The sequence below is a fragment of the Protopterus annectens genome, chromosome 3.part1, assembly GCF_019279795.1.
Source record: "Protopterus annectens isolate FY-2018-M chromosome 3.part1, PAN1.0, whole genome shotgun sequence".
Classification (NCBI taxonomy): Eukaryota; Metazoa; Chordata; order Ceratodontiformes; family Protopteridae; genus Protopterus; species Protopterus annectens.
This window is the reverse complement of record NC_056732.1, coordinates 144,173,616-144,187,959: the sequence shown is the minus strand read 5'-3', so window position 1 is coordinate 144,187,959 and position 14,344 is coordinate 144,173,616. Positions and strand designations below refer to the sequence as shown.

The following is a 14,344-nucleotide window of genomic DNA, read 5'->3' as shown; positions in this document are numbered from 1 at the left end:
ATGTATTGACATACATGTATATATAGCCCCCTCATACACCGCATGTTGTGCACCTTCTCGTCTGTTGTTCAAGACAGAATTCCCAGTCAAGAAAGGTTGGAAGTGGTACACAAATATCTTTGCTTGTCATATGATCGAAGAATACTAGGCTAATGACCCCGGGGGCATTTTGTGCCCAGCCAAGTTCCTTGCAATAAAATCTGATAGTTAATGGTTCCCAGATGTTTTGTGGAGGGTGCATATTCTTAGGTAGACAAAGAGTTCCAAGCTTCCTCTCTCTAGAAGAGACAGGAGTGGCAGACTAGGAGTATGTTTGTGGATGTTAAGTTGTCTATCTCGCCTTTGTTTCTTGCTATTTGGGATCGGAGCCGACCCTCGGCTCCGACTCGGCCATCTTCTATAGCTCGAGAGCTGTTTACTGGCTCGAGGCTACCCCTTATCCCATGATGCTTAGCGCTAGCTACCCAGATCTCGTTTGCCGCTTCAGCTGCGAGGTTCGTTGTTACTGGCTCAGGTTTGTGTAAGTTTATTATAATACTTTTCTAACAGATTAGGGTTCCTTTTTTTGATAGTTTAGAGTTTTCGTTATAGTCGTTAATTAGTTTGTTGTATTTTTTAGTGTTATTGTAATTTTCCCTTAGAACTCGTTTAAATTAGAGAGTTCTTCCCCCCTCCTTTTTTCCTATCTCTGTTTATAGGTAACATTTTTAGTATAAGCCTTTCTCTTTTTACCTCATAAGTAGCCATTTAAGTTAGAGGCTTCCTAGTTAAGGAAAAAAAAAAACTTCTTCTTGACTGTAGTTATTGTGTTTTTGGTTAGGTTAGTGTTTGTAGTTTTTTGCTGTTCGGGCCTTTAGCCTAAAAAAAACTTTTCAGTGTAGGGTAGCATTTCTCTACTGGATATGTCTAAAGAATCCAGTGTGTCTGTATTCAAGAAGTGTGACTCATGCTGTCAGAAAATGTCTCTGACAGATGGGCACACTTCTTGCATCTATTGCTTAGGCACAGTGCACCTGCAGGACTCTTGTTCTATATGCCATGCATTCAGCCCAAGGGTTCTGCAGGAGCGCAAAAATAAGCTTATCTTAAGCCCCAGGATTCACCGGCCAAGGCTCAGCCGGTGAAATCTCCTAAACCGACCAAACCGTCGGCTCCCAGCTAGGAGCCGTCATTGGCCCAAGCATTACCTACTACTTCGGTTCTGGCTGGAACCGAGGAGGCTGCCTCCCAGTCGACTCCACCAGTATCTTTGGAGCAGAGTGACCGCAGTCACAGATCCTCCCACTCCTCTCGGTCCTCTAGACTCTCGGACCACGACGTGGAGAGAGTGGTCAGTAGGTTGTTGAAGTCGCAGACACTGTCCAAAATGTTATCCAGCCCTCCTCAACAGGTGTCGGCTCTGTCCGCTTCCATCGATGTTCCTCCTCCCACTCCTTTGAGCTCGGAGCCGGAGTTTGTTGGGGTTCGAATCGTGGAACCGTCGGCACCGATAACGATTTCCCCTTCGGTTCCGTTGTCGGCTCTGATCCCCTCAATGGTGCCTTCTGTCAAGGGATCTGGGTGCCGAGACTCCCTCGTTGGCTCCGAGGGGGTGAGTGGCATCAGACCCTTGTCTGACCCCATTCTCCCTCTCGGAGCTTCGGCACAGGTGAGCACGGCTCCTACATCGGCCTCGGAGCTGTCCCCCTCGGTGCGGAGAAGGATTCCGGTTTCCTCAGAACCGGAGCCTTCTTTGCATCGTGGCAGGGATGCCTTCAATTTCATGAGGAGTGTACTGGCCCCTGAGTCAGCACCACGTTCGACCCCACTGGCTCCGTCCCCTGTAGTGCCTGCGTCAACCTCTGTCCCTCCTCCAGACCCCAAGCGTGGGGAACCGATGCTCCAGAACACCCCACTGGGTGTTTCCTCTTCCGAGGCCTCCCCTGATCATTCAGAGGAGGCCCCTCGGAAGAGGAAGTGCAAGAGGAAGCACATTGACTCCCCTGAGTCTGTCACTTCGGTTACGGATTTGGATGAATCGGAAGGGTCCCCAAGATCCCCCTCTGAAGATGTTTCCTTTTCAGACATCCTAGAAATGCTTAGGCAGAGGGGGAACTGGACTGCCCTGGCCCCTACTGAGGATGAATCCATATTCTTGGATGCGTTCGGTTCCCGCCCTTCCACCTCCTGGGTGTCTCCGCCCTTCGATCCACTAATGTCAGTGGTGGCTCGAAGGGCTTGGTCAGCCCCGGATACAGTGGAACCAACCCCAAGGAGGCCTGGCAAGTTTATCTCTGCACCCCCTGATAAACAGTTCCTTACCAAGGGTGTTCCCGTAGATGCCATGGTAGTAGCAGCGGCCACTAAAAAGGAGTTAGCGGAAACTTCTTCCTCTGTTCATCCTCCTAACAAGGAGTCTAGGACCATGGATAGATACGGGAAGCATATGTTTGCTTCAGCGACCTTTTCCATGAGGTCACTGAATTACTTATGCCATTTTAGCAGGCTTCAGAGGGATCTCCTGAAAGAGCTTGGAGATACCCTCCAGGATCCATCAGCTGAAGGGGCTCAAGCTAAAGTGGCTTCTCAGCTGGTGACCCTTAATTCGGTAGTTAACTCCTCCATGAGGCTCATTTCCTATGCAGCCGATGGTGCGAGTAGAGCCGCAGGTACAGGCGTGGCCCTTAGGAGACACGCATGGATGCGGCTATGTAATTTTGCAGAGCCCTTTAGAGCGTCATTCACCAACACTCCCTTTGACGGTTCATTTCTCTTTGGACCACAGGTGAAGGACACTCTCACTAGGTGTGAACAGGAAGGCAAGACTCTCTCTGCCGTGGGAGTCCGTTTTTCCACTCCTTCCAGACCATACCCAAAGGTCAGAAGAGTGGAGAAATGTGGTTTCGGAAATCCCAGGAAGCCTCACCTGAAACACGTAGTGATTTTTCCTCCACGGGCAGAGGAGGAAACAACAACAACAGACGCCGCCCTTGGGGCAGAGAGGGTCCGCAGAACCAGGGCAGCAGAGAATCCTTCTCTGACAAGCCCTTCCAGCATCCCTGAAGGGTTGCCCGGCTGCCCACCTCTGGAGGCAGTCGGGGGAAGACTTTCACTGTACCCAAAAGCCTGGCAAGACATTACGCGAGACAAATGGGTACACTCAATCATATCCAGAGGCTATGTAATTCCCTTCTTCCAACCTCCCCTACCGTCAAGCAAATCCCTTCCAGATGTTCCACCCAATCTGAGGGCCCAAGCAGTCATAGAAATTTCAAGACTGCTAGAAAAAAAAGAGTCATCCAGGAAGTCCCGGCAGACCAACTCGGATCCAGAACTTACTCAAGGTTCTTTTTGGTGCCAAAAAAGACAGGGCACTGGAGACCAATATTGGATATCAGCAGACTAAACAAGTCTGTTCAAAGAACAAGGTTTTGGATGGTCACGCTACAGTCCATTCTACCCTTTTTGGGTCAGGACAATTGGATGTGCTCAATAGATCTCCAGGATGCGTACTATCACATCAAGATGGACAGGCGCTCCAGGAGATTCCTTCGCTTCCAGCTGGGAGCCAGTCATTATCAGTTCAGAGCTCTGCCCTTTGGTCTCACCACAGCCCCCAAGGTGTTCACCAAATGTATGGCAGTGGTCACAGCTCACCTGAGTCGTCAAGGATTCCAGGTGTTTTCTTATCTAGACGACTGGCTCCTTACTGCTACTACCAGGCATCAACTCCTTCAAGCCAGGGACTATACAATCACAATTTGTGCCCAGCTAGGCATTACTATAAATTTCGAAAAATCTGCCTTGTTGCCCTGTCAATCTATTACCTATATAGGAGCAGATTTAGATACAAGAAGTATGTCCGCAAGGCTACCGCCAGACAGGGTGGCCATGATTCGGCAGCAAGTTCATGTCCTCATGCAATGCAAAAAGGTATAAGTCAGATTGGTAATTCAGACTCTGGGTTCTATGGCAGCGGCAATTCTTCTGATACCACTGGCCCGTTTTCACATGCGAATCCTTCAGTGGCTTCTCTTCACACAGTGGTCCTTTCAACAGCTCCCCAAGTCTCACATGATCATGATTACAGAAACATGCAGAAGACACCTTTCCTGGTGGATGGTCTCCCCACTAGTGTTTCAGGGCAGACCATTCATCCAGCCCCCTCCGGTTGCCACAGTGACCACGGATGCCTCACTGATAGTTTGGGGGTTCATTATCAGGACAGGACAGTCCAAGGCACTTGGCAGCCTCACGAGTACCATCTGCACATAAATGTCTTGGAGATGAGAGCCATGCTACTAGCGTTGCAAGCACTTCAGGACTCCCTCCGTCCTGGGACCATTGCAATTCAAACGGACAACATGTCAGTAGTGTGGTACATCAACAAGCAGGGCGGAACCAGGTCCTAACCCCTATGTCGAGAACCACTCAGACTCTAGCAGTGGGCGATTTCCTCCCAACGATTTCTGATTGCGACACACATCCCTGGGAAGTCCAACGTCATAGCGGACAGGCTCAGCAGAGCTATTCTCATGCCTCATGAGTGGTCTCTGAATCAGGTAGTTGCGGATTTGATCTTCCGCAAATGGGGACAGCCTTGCTGCGATCTGTTTGCAAGCCCCTTCAACACCAAATGCAGCAACTACTTCTCCCTTTTACCACTTCCCGGTCACCCTCCCAGAGATGCTCTAGTCCACGATTGGCCTCAGGGACTTCTTTATGCCTTCCTGCCGTTCCCTCTTATACCCAAACTCATACAGAAAGTGATATCGTTGGGTTGCAAAATGATCCTCATTGCTCCTTACTGGCCTCGACAGATTTGGTTTCTGTTCCTGCACCGTTACCTCCTCAAGCAGCCCTGGACCCTGGATCCTATTCCAGACCTGCTGATTCATCAATCAGGAGAGCTGCATCAATCCCTCCGAACACTCCAGCTCACAGCTTGGTTGATCCAATTCCAACCCTAGCCAGGCTTTCCAGCATTTCCCCGGCTGTGCGTGAAATTATTGTCTCCTCTCACAAATCGGCTGCTAGGAAGATGTATGCTAGCAAATGGAAACGTTTCTCTTATTGGGCAGAGGCTAGGAACATAGATCCCTTTTCAGCCCCAGTTCATGAGATCTTGGAGTTCCTAACAGAGCTTTTTCACTCAGGGTCGGCTTCCGCCACAATCAGGGTTCAACTAGCAGCCATCTCTAACTTTCATGTTGGTTTTTCTAATCTAAATTTTATGTCTCATAAGCTGTGTAAAGCTTTTCTCAGAGGGACTACTCTCCTTAGGCCCCCAGTGAGAGATCTCCCTCCTCCTTGGGACCTTAATTTGGTACTAACCTCCTTGATTATGCCCCCTTTTGAACCGGCAGCATCCTGCTCCCTTATGTTTCTATCTTGGAAAACTCTCTTTCTGGTAGCTATTACCTCAGCCAGATGTGTCACGGAACTTCAAGCACTAAGCTTTCGTTCTCTGTACTTAGTTTTTCACAAGGACAGGGTTGCTCTGAGAACTAATCCTTCCTTCCTTCCTAAAGTCTGCTCAGAAAATAATCTAAACCAATCCATAGACCTTCCAGTGTTTTTCCCTAACTACACCAACAAGGCAGAATACAAGTTACACCTTTTGGATGTTCATAGACAATTGCGTTTTTACCTGCATAGAACGAAGGATATAAGAAAGTCGGATCAACTTTTCCTTTCCTATGCTAAGGGCAAACAGGGTCTCCCAGTCTCCAGTGACCCTGTCCAGGTGGTTGTCTCACATTATTACCTTCATCTATCAACTAAGAAACAAAGAATTGTCTACCAAACCGAAAGGTCATTCTACTAGGGCTTTAGCCACTTCTGTAGCCTTCCAGTCTAGGTTGCCCATGTACTCTATTTGTGCCGCTGCCACGTGGGCAAATCCTCATACCTTTATTTCTCATTACAAGTTAGACATGGTCTCCAGGAATAGAGCTAAGTTTGGTTCCACTGTTCTGAAGAGTCTGTTCCAATGAGCCGCCCAGGATCGTAGGTGCTAGGGACGCTGTCCCAACAAGCAAGAAACGAAGGGGAGATAGACAACTTAACATAAAGAAGTTATGTACCTACCATAATATTCCATGTTAGTTGTCTTCATCTCGCCTTCTTTCTTGTGCCCCCCCCCCTCCATCCCCCTGTCCTATTGGACCGAGAGGAGTTTAGATTTCACCGGCTGAGTATTCTCTGGTTTGTTTCCTCTGCTGACTTGGAGAGTATGACAGGTATGCTCAACCTGTTAGTTTGGTCAGGTTATTCTTGCTATGTCTGGGGTTAGCTATTACAAACGAGATCTGGGTAGCTAGTGCTAGGCATCATGGGATAAGGGGTAGCCTCGAGCCAGTAAACAGCTCTCGAGCTATAGAAGATTGCCGAGTCGGAGCCGAGGGTTGGCTCCGATCCCAACAAGCAAGAAAGAAGGCGAGATAAAGACAACTAACATGAAACATTATGGTAGGTACATAACTTCTTTTTTCCCACCCACTGACTCAGGTTCTGCTTGAATAAATGCAGGGAAGAGCTCTGCTTTACATGGATGGGAAACTTGTTCCAGAGAAGGGGGAACCACGGAAACACATACTTGTCCTTTCAGCATGTTGTGTTTATGTTTTTGGCCAGGTTTAGGTCCCTAGATTGGGTGTTTCATTTTGTGAATGTGTAACAGGTCCATTAGTGATGGATCTGAGAATGTTTTGCAGGCTGGGCATAGGTCACCTCTCTGCAGCCTGTAAGAAACTGAGTATATGGACAATGATTTGAGGCAGTCTACATATGATTTGTTTTCTACCCCTTGTATTCTTTTTGATAAATCTCTGTTTATGCTCCAGTTGCTGCATATGCTTGGTAAGTTACATACCAAAAGGAGGTATTTTCAATGATAGGTCTTACGAAGGTAGAGGACAACATGACAGTGACCTATTTAGACCAAGATGCTATACCTTTACTTATAAGTTTTGCAACATGGAATAATTTCCTTACCACAGTAGAAACATGGTCAAATGCCAAATCTGTCTTCATGTGCTCCCGAGTCCCTTAGTACAGAGTCTACTCTCAAAAGTGTATAGTATTATCAGTGTGTCAACAATGTGGTAGTTTTCATGAGTGACCCTATTGCTGAAATATTCCATGATACACTTGTTAGTGTTGAGTTTCAGGCCTTGATTCTCTCTCCAATTACTAGTCTGTGTCAGACCCTCTTAGAGGTTATTAGTATCTTGGATGAGAATCAGTGACTGCCCCCAGTTTGCACTTATCTGCAGACGTGGTCAGCCAGAGGCCCTTGATATTAGTCTGGACTTCAGATAAGTAGATGCCAAACAGCAGTGCCCCCTGGGGGACCCTACTAGTAACTGGCTTTTTTGTGGAGGTAGATTGTCTAATTTTAACTTACTGGGTTATTGGTGTCAAAATGAGCCATCTGGTTATCCAGCGGGTGGTGTATCGGTTAGTACCTAATTTAGTAAGTTTGTTAATGCCTGAGTGGTGTATTGTCAGATGCTTGGCCAGGTCAAAGTAAGTAGTATGTACTTATTTGCCTTCATCCATCACTTTGGTAACCTTCTCAAAGAAGTCCACCAGGTTTAGCAGGCAAGATCTGCCCTTGACAAAACTAAACTGATTAGGGTCCAGTGTTTATAGGTTACCTATGTCATCATTTATGATATCCATGATAATCCTCTCCATAGCCTTTTACAGCAGGCTCATAAGGCTAATGGGTCAGTAGTTTCCCATGTTCAGGGATGGACGTGCACTTGTGCAGCAACCAGTATGACCGTTACGGTCCTTCATTCATTAGGTACGAAGCTTATTTGAAGCATGTAGTTGAACAGAGATTCTGTTGGGACTGATGCTCCATGTTTCATGCTATTAAGGCATCATGGGATATTATCAGGAACCAGTAATGCAGTGTTCTTGGCTTTGGAGAGTGCCTTGAGGACCTGCTTTCTGGTGATGGTTGGGGGTGAAATGGATGTCGGAATTTCCTAAGGAATATCTGGGGGAGTTTAAGTTTGAGCCAGATTTGTCAGTTAGGAGATTATATGTATTTCCTACTTCCATGTAGGTGGCACTGTTTACAATTAATTTGGTACACTGCTGTGCATTGCCTAAGAGATTCTGGGCATAGTAGAAAAAAGCCTTTTGGTTGTCTATGACCTGAGTAGCTTTTTTGGACTTTATTAACCCACTGAGTTTCTTGTTTAGGCTGATGAGGGAATTGATGTGCATTGCCACTCTTTAGTTTTTGCCATAAGTTTCTTCCTTTTATTGTTTGGAATTCCACTAGGGTGGTTTGTTTTTTGCACCAGCCCTGTGCTTATTTTGGATAGGTACAGTCATTTCTACACAGCAGCTGATATGGTTATCCAGAGTTTTTGTGAATGTTTCTGCATAAGCAGCAGTTTTCTCAGGGTTGGGGAGAGCTTGAGATTTATTTAAAGTGTAACTTACCTAATGGAAAGTTTGACCTGGAGTAATTCTTAAAAGTGCTAGAGTTTCCAGGTGTCTCTGACTTTGCATTTAACTCAAGAGGCAGCTTTATGGTCTGACCTGACTAGTAAGGACATTATATTAGGGAGTGTGCAGCATTCTGTCAAGTTTGTGAGAACCAGATCAAGGATGTTTGACCCTTTAGTGGATGTTTGAATTTGGTCGTCCAAAATGTTGACATTTGCAAAGTCCAGGAATCTCTGGGCCTGCATGTTGGGGGTCATGTGTGATTCCCAGTTTATAGTGGGATAGTTGAAGTCCCCCTTGAATATGGTGTGGGTTGGATGGGGAGTGGGTTGAATGCCTTAAAGTAAGTGTTGTAGTTTTCGCAGATCTTTGAGGGGGACCTGTAGCTTGCAAAGATAGGGTATGGGACCTTATTTTTAGTGATTTTGACATGGTGAAACTCAAGTCCATCATGCTGATGGACCAATCATGAAGTGAGTTCATTTTTAATGTATATAGACACACCTTCATCTTGTGTCCCTTCCTGTGCAGTAGCTGGAGTAAATGTGTGGAAGGCATTGTAGCCCTCCACTGTTGGGGTGCTGTTCGTGCTTTTATATCTCAATGACTGCACAGACATCTACATTCTCCGAGGTGAGGAGAGGCTGCATGGACTGGAGTTTCCTGTTCAAACCCTGACATTGAGCAGTAGCACTTTTATATTTTCATGGTTTGGTCCAGCTATGTCAGAGCGTTTAACAGATTGGCATTGTCTGAAAAAGGCATTATGGGGGTGGAAAAGGTTTTAGCCAATATTTGAAATCACGGGGTGACAAGTGCAGACCATCCCTGGCAAATCTGCATGGTCTGTCAACTATGTCCTCACAGGCTGACAAATATTTTACCCTTTCAAATAACACCATACTTTAAGCCAACTGTTGGAGTCAGTTATTTCCTGTTCATATTGTGGCATATGTGATAAAATAATACATATAGTGCAATATACAGAGTATAAAGCAGTATGTGAATCTGCAATAATGTATCACAGAGGAACACTACAAAAAGGATAGACAAATATGTAAAGACAGTATTAAAATGATTAAAGTGTAACCTATAACTCCAAAGTCTAACTACTTCACTCCAATATTCATGGTAATCAAAATACCATGCTTAAAATACAGCATTTCTTATGGATGTATGTATGTATGTATGCATATATGTATGTGAGGATACGTAGTAGAGTTTCCTATCGAGGAATGATTGCTGAAAAGCTGATAGGTGATTACACTGAAACAGATTTGGTCATAACATACTTCTAGTAATGTGAATTCTGTGATAGAACGAGTGATATAAAGAGAAGAGCATAGTATTATAACTTTATAAAGAGAAATGTTTCTATGCTCTCCATCTGTAAAAAAATAATTCTATAAGTAACAATCTTCTTCTTTCGGCTGCTCCAGTCAGGGGTCGCCACAGCAGATCAACTGTTTCCATTTCTTCCTGTCCTCTGCATCTTGCTCTGTCACACCAACCATCTGCATTTCCTCTCTCACCACATCCATAAACCTTATCTTAGGCCTTCCTCTTTTCCTGTTAGCTGGCAGCTTCATCCTTAGCATCTTTTTCCCAATATACTCTGCATCCCTCCTCGGCACATGTCCAAACCAACGTAATCTTGCCTCTCTGGCTTTGTCTCCAAACCTTCCAACCTGGGCTGACCCTCTAATATACTTATTCCTAATCCTGTCCATCCTCGTCACACCCAGTGCAGATCTTAACATCTTCAACTCTGCCATGTCAAGCTCTGACTCCTGCCTTTTTGTCAGTGCCACTGTCTCCAACCCATATAACATAGCTGGTCTCACTACCCTCTTGTAGACCTTCCCTTTCACTCTTACTGGTACTCGTCTGTCATAAATCACTCCTGAAACTCTTCTCCACCCACTCCATCCTGCCTGTACTGTCTTCTTCGCCTCTCTTCCACACTCACCATTACTCTGAACTGTTGATCCCAAGTATTTAAACTCATCCACCTTCACCACCTCTACTTCCTGCATCCTCACCATTCCTCTATCCTCCCTCTCATTCACACACACATATTCTGTCTTAGTCCTGCTGACCTTCATTCCTCTCCTCCCTAGAGCATATCTCCACCTCTCCAGGGTCTTCTCCACCTGTTCTCTACTCTCACTACAGATCACAATGTCATCTGCAAACATCATAGTCCACGGGAACTCCTGTCTGATCTCATCTGTCAACCTGTCCATCACCATTACAAATAAGAAAGGGCTCAGAGCTGAAGCTTGATGTAATCCCACCTCCACCTTAACCGCATCCGTCACTCCCACCGCAGACCTCACCGCTGTCACACTACCCTCGTACATATCCTGTACCACTCTTACATACTTCTCTGACACTCCCGACTTCCTCATACAATACCACAACTCCTCTCTAGGCACCCTGTCATATGCTTTCTCTAAATGCACAAAGACAAAATTCAACTCCTTCTGACATTCTCTGTACTTCTCCATCAACACTCTCAACGCAAACATTGCATCTGTACTAACACTCTATTAAGGTAAATAGTAATTGTTCCTAGAACCCAGCCGCTGGGGATGCACAAGCCAGTGCATTTCTTTGTGCCGGTCCCAAGCCCGGATAAATGCTGAGGGTTATGTCAGGAAGGGCACCCGGTGTAAAACCTCTACCAAATGACATATGCAGACAGCAATACAGATTTCAATATCAGATTGGTCAAAGCATGGGTTGACAACAACTGCCACCAGTACTGTTAGCCAACAGGGTGCTGGTGGAAATTGGGCTACTGTTGTCCAATGAAGAAGAAGAGGGGGAAGGCATGCCTGAAGGCGGGAAGAGAGGAGGAAGGTTAGCAGAGTAGTAGAGAGGGTAGGAACTTTGAATGTTGGCAGTATGACTGGTATAGTGAGAGAGCTAGCTGATATGATGGAGTGAAGGAAGGTTGATATATTGTGAGTGCAAGAGACCAGATGGAAGGGGAGTAAAGACAGGTGTATAGGAGGCAGGTTCAAATTGTAATATCATGGTGTGGATGGCAGGAGAAATGGGGTTGGGATTATCCTGAAGCCAAGAGTGTTTTCGAGGTGAAAAGAGTGTCGGATAGAGTTATGTTTATGAAGCTTGAAATTGATGGTGTAATGATGAATGTTGTTAGTGCATACGCTCCGCAAGTTGGGTGTGCGATGGATGAGAAAGAAAAATTTTGGAGTGAGTTGGATGAAGTGGTGGTGAGTGTACCCAAGGGTGAGAGACTGGTGATCGGAGCAGATTTCAATGGGCATGTTGGTGAAGGGAACAGAGGGGATGAGGAAGTGATGTGTAGGTATGATGTTAAGGAGAGGAGTGCAGAAGGTGAGATGATAGTAGTTTTTGCGAAAAGGATGGACATGACTGTGGTGAATACATATCTTAAGAAGAGGGAGGAGCATAGGGTGACATACAAGAGTGGAGGAAGATGCACACAGGTGGATTATATCCTATGTAGGAGTGCCAGTCTGAAGGAGATTGGAGAATGTAAAGTGGTGACAGGGGAAAGTGTAGTTAGGCAGCATTGAATGGTGTCTTTAGGATGACGTTGATGATCAAGAAGAGGAGGAGGAGTGAGAGCAGTGCCATGGATTAAATAGTGGAAGTTGAAAAAGGGTGATTGTGAGGTGGAGTTCAGGGAAGAATTAAGACAGGCACTGGGGGCAGTGAAGAGTTACCGAATAGCTGTGTAACTACAGCAGAACTGGTAAGGGAGACAGGTAGAAAGGTGCTTGGTGTGACATCTGGACAGAGGAAGGATGACAAGGAGACATGGTGGTGGAATGAGGAAGTACAGGAGAGTATACAGAGGAAGAGGCTGGCAAAGAAGAAGTGGGATTATCAAAAAGATGACAAAAGAAGACATGAGTATAAGCAGATGAGGTGCATGGCAAAGAGAGAGGTGGCTAAGGATAAGGCATATGGAGAGTTGTATGAAAGGCTGGACACTAAAGAGGGAGAAAAGGACCTGTACCGATTGGCTAGACAGAGGGACTAATCTGGGAAAGATGTGCAGCAGATAAGGGTGATAAAGGATAGTGAGGGAAACATGCTCACAAGCGAGGAGTGTGTGTTGAGGAGATGGAAAGAGTACTTTGAGGGGCTGATGAATGAAGAGAATGAGAGAGAGAGAAGGTTGGATGATGTGGGGATAGTGAATCAGGAAGTGAAACAGATTAACAAGGAGGAAGTAAGGACAGCTATGAAGAGAATGAAGAATGGAAAGGCTGTTGGCCCAGATGTCATACCAGTGGAAGCATGGAGGTGCTTAGGAGAAATGGCAGTGGAGTTTTTAACCAGATTGTTTAATGAAATCTTGGAAGGTCAGAGGACGCTTGAGGAGTGGAGGAAAAGTGTTTTGGTACCTATCTTTAAGAATAAGGGTGATGTACAGAGCTGTAGTAACTACAGAGGGATAAAATTGATCAGTCACAGCTTCAAGTTATGGGAAAGAGTAGTAGAAGCTAGGTTAAGAAGGGAGGTGATGATTAGTGAGCAGCAGTATGGTTTCTGCATGGAAAGAGCACTGCAGATGTGATGTTTGCTCTGAGGGTGTTGATGGAGAAATATAGAGAAGGTCAGAAGGAGTTGCATTGTGTCTTTGTGGACTTAGAGAAAGCATATGTTAGGGTGCCTAGAGAGGAGTTGTGGTATTGTATGAGGAAGTTGGGGGAGTGGCAGAGAAGTATGTAAGAGTGGTACAGGATATGTACGAGGGTAGTGTGACAGTGGTGAGGTCTGCAGTTGGAGTGAGGGATGCGTTTAAGGTGGAGGTGGGGTTGCATCAAGGATCAGATCTGAGCCCTTTCTTATTTGCAGTGGTGATGGACAGGTTGACAGACGAGATCAGACAGAGGAGGCCCCATGAACTATGATGTTTCCAGATGACATTGTGATCTGTAGTGAGAGTAGGGTCCAGGTTGAGGAGACCCTGGAGAGGTGGAGATGTACACTAGAGAAGAGAGGAATGAAGGTCAGCAGGACTAAGACAGAATATATGTGTGTGAATGAGAGGGAGGATAGAGGAATGGTGAGGATGCAGGGAGTAGAGTTGGCAAAGGTGGATGAGTTTAAGTACTTGGGATCAACAGTTCAGAGTAATGGTGTGTGTGGAAGAGAGGTGAAGAAGAGAGTACAGGCAGGGTGGAATGGGTGGAGGAGTGTCAGGAGTGATTTGTGACAGACTGGTACCAGTAAGAGTGAACGGGAATGTCTACAACAGGGTAGTGAGACCAGCTATGTTATATGGGTTGGAGACGGTGGCATTGGCAAAAAGACAAGAGTCAGAGCTGGATGTGGCAGAGTTAAAGATGTTAAAATTTGCAATGGGTATGACGAGGATGGACAGGATTAGGAATCAGTATATTAGAGGGTCAGCTCAGGTTTGATGGTTTGGAGAGAAAGCCAGAGAAGCAAAATTGCATTGGTCTGGATATGTGCTGAGGAGGGATGCTAGGTATATTGGGAAAAGGATGCTAAGGATGGAGCTGCCAGGTAAGAGGAAAAGAGGAAGGCCTAAGATAAGGTTTATGGATGTGGTGAGCGAGGACATGCAGGTGGATGGCTTGACAGAGCAAGATGCAGAAGACAGGAAGAAATGGAAACAGATGCTCAGCTGTGGTGACCCCTAATGGGGACAGCTGAAAGAGAAGAAGGAGTAATTGCTCCTAGGAGCAGATTCATGTTTGACAAAGGCAACACCAGTAAAGGACAATTTTCCTTTATATTTTTTAAATAGCATTAATAGTATAACGTTAATATGGTTCTTGAATTTTTGCTAGTATCTAGACCCCAATATTAGGAGAAATACTTTTGCAGCATCCTAATTCTTTAATCATCTTGAATAAAG

The 14,344-nt window shown here is 45.8% G+C and overlaps 1 protein-coding gene across 2 annotated transcripts in view; it reads left to right on the top strand.

The window, feature by feature from the left end:
* The window catches only part of MPP7 (MAGUK p55 scaffold protein 7), a 1,877,075-nt gene that overhangs the window by 1,374,515 nt on the left and 488,216 nt on the right, over window positions 1-14,344 (top strand). The window lies entirely within an intron of this gene.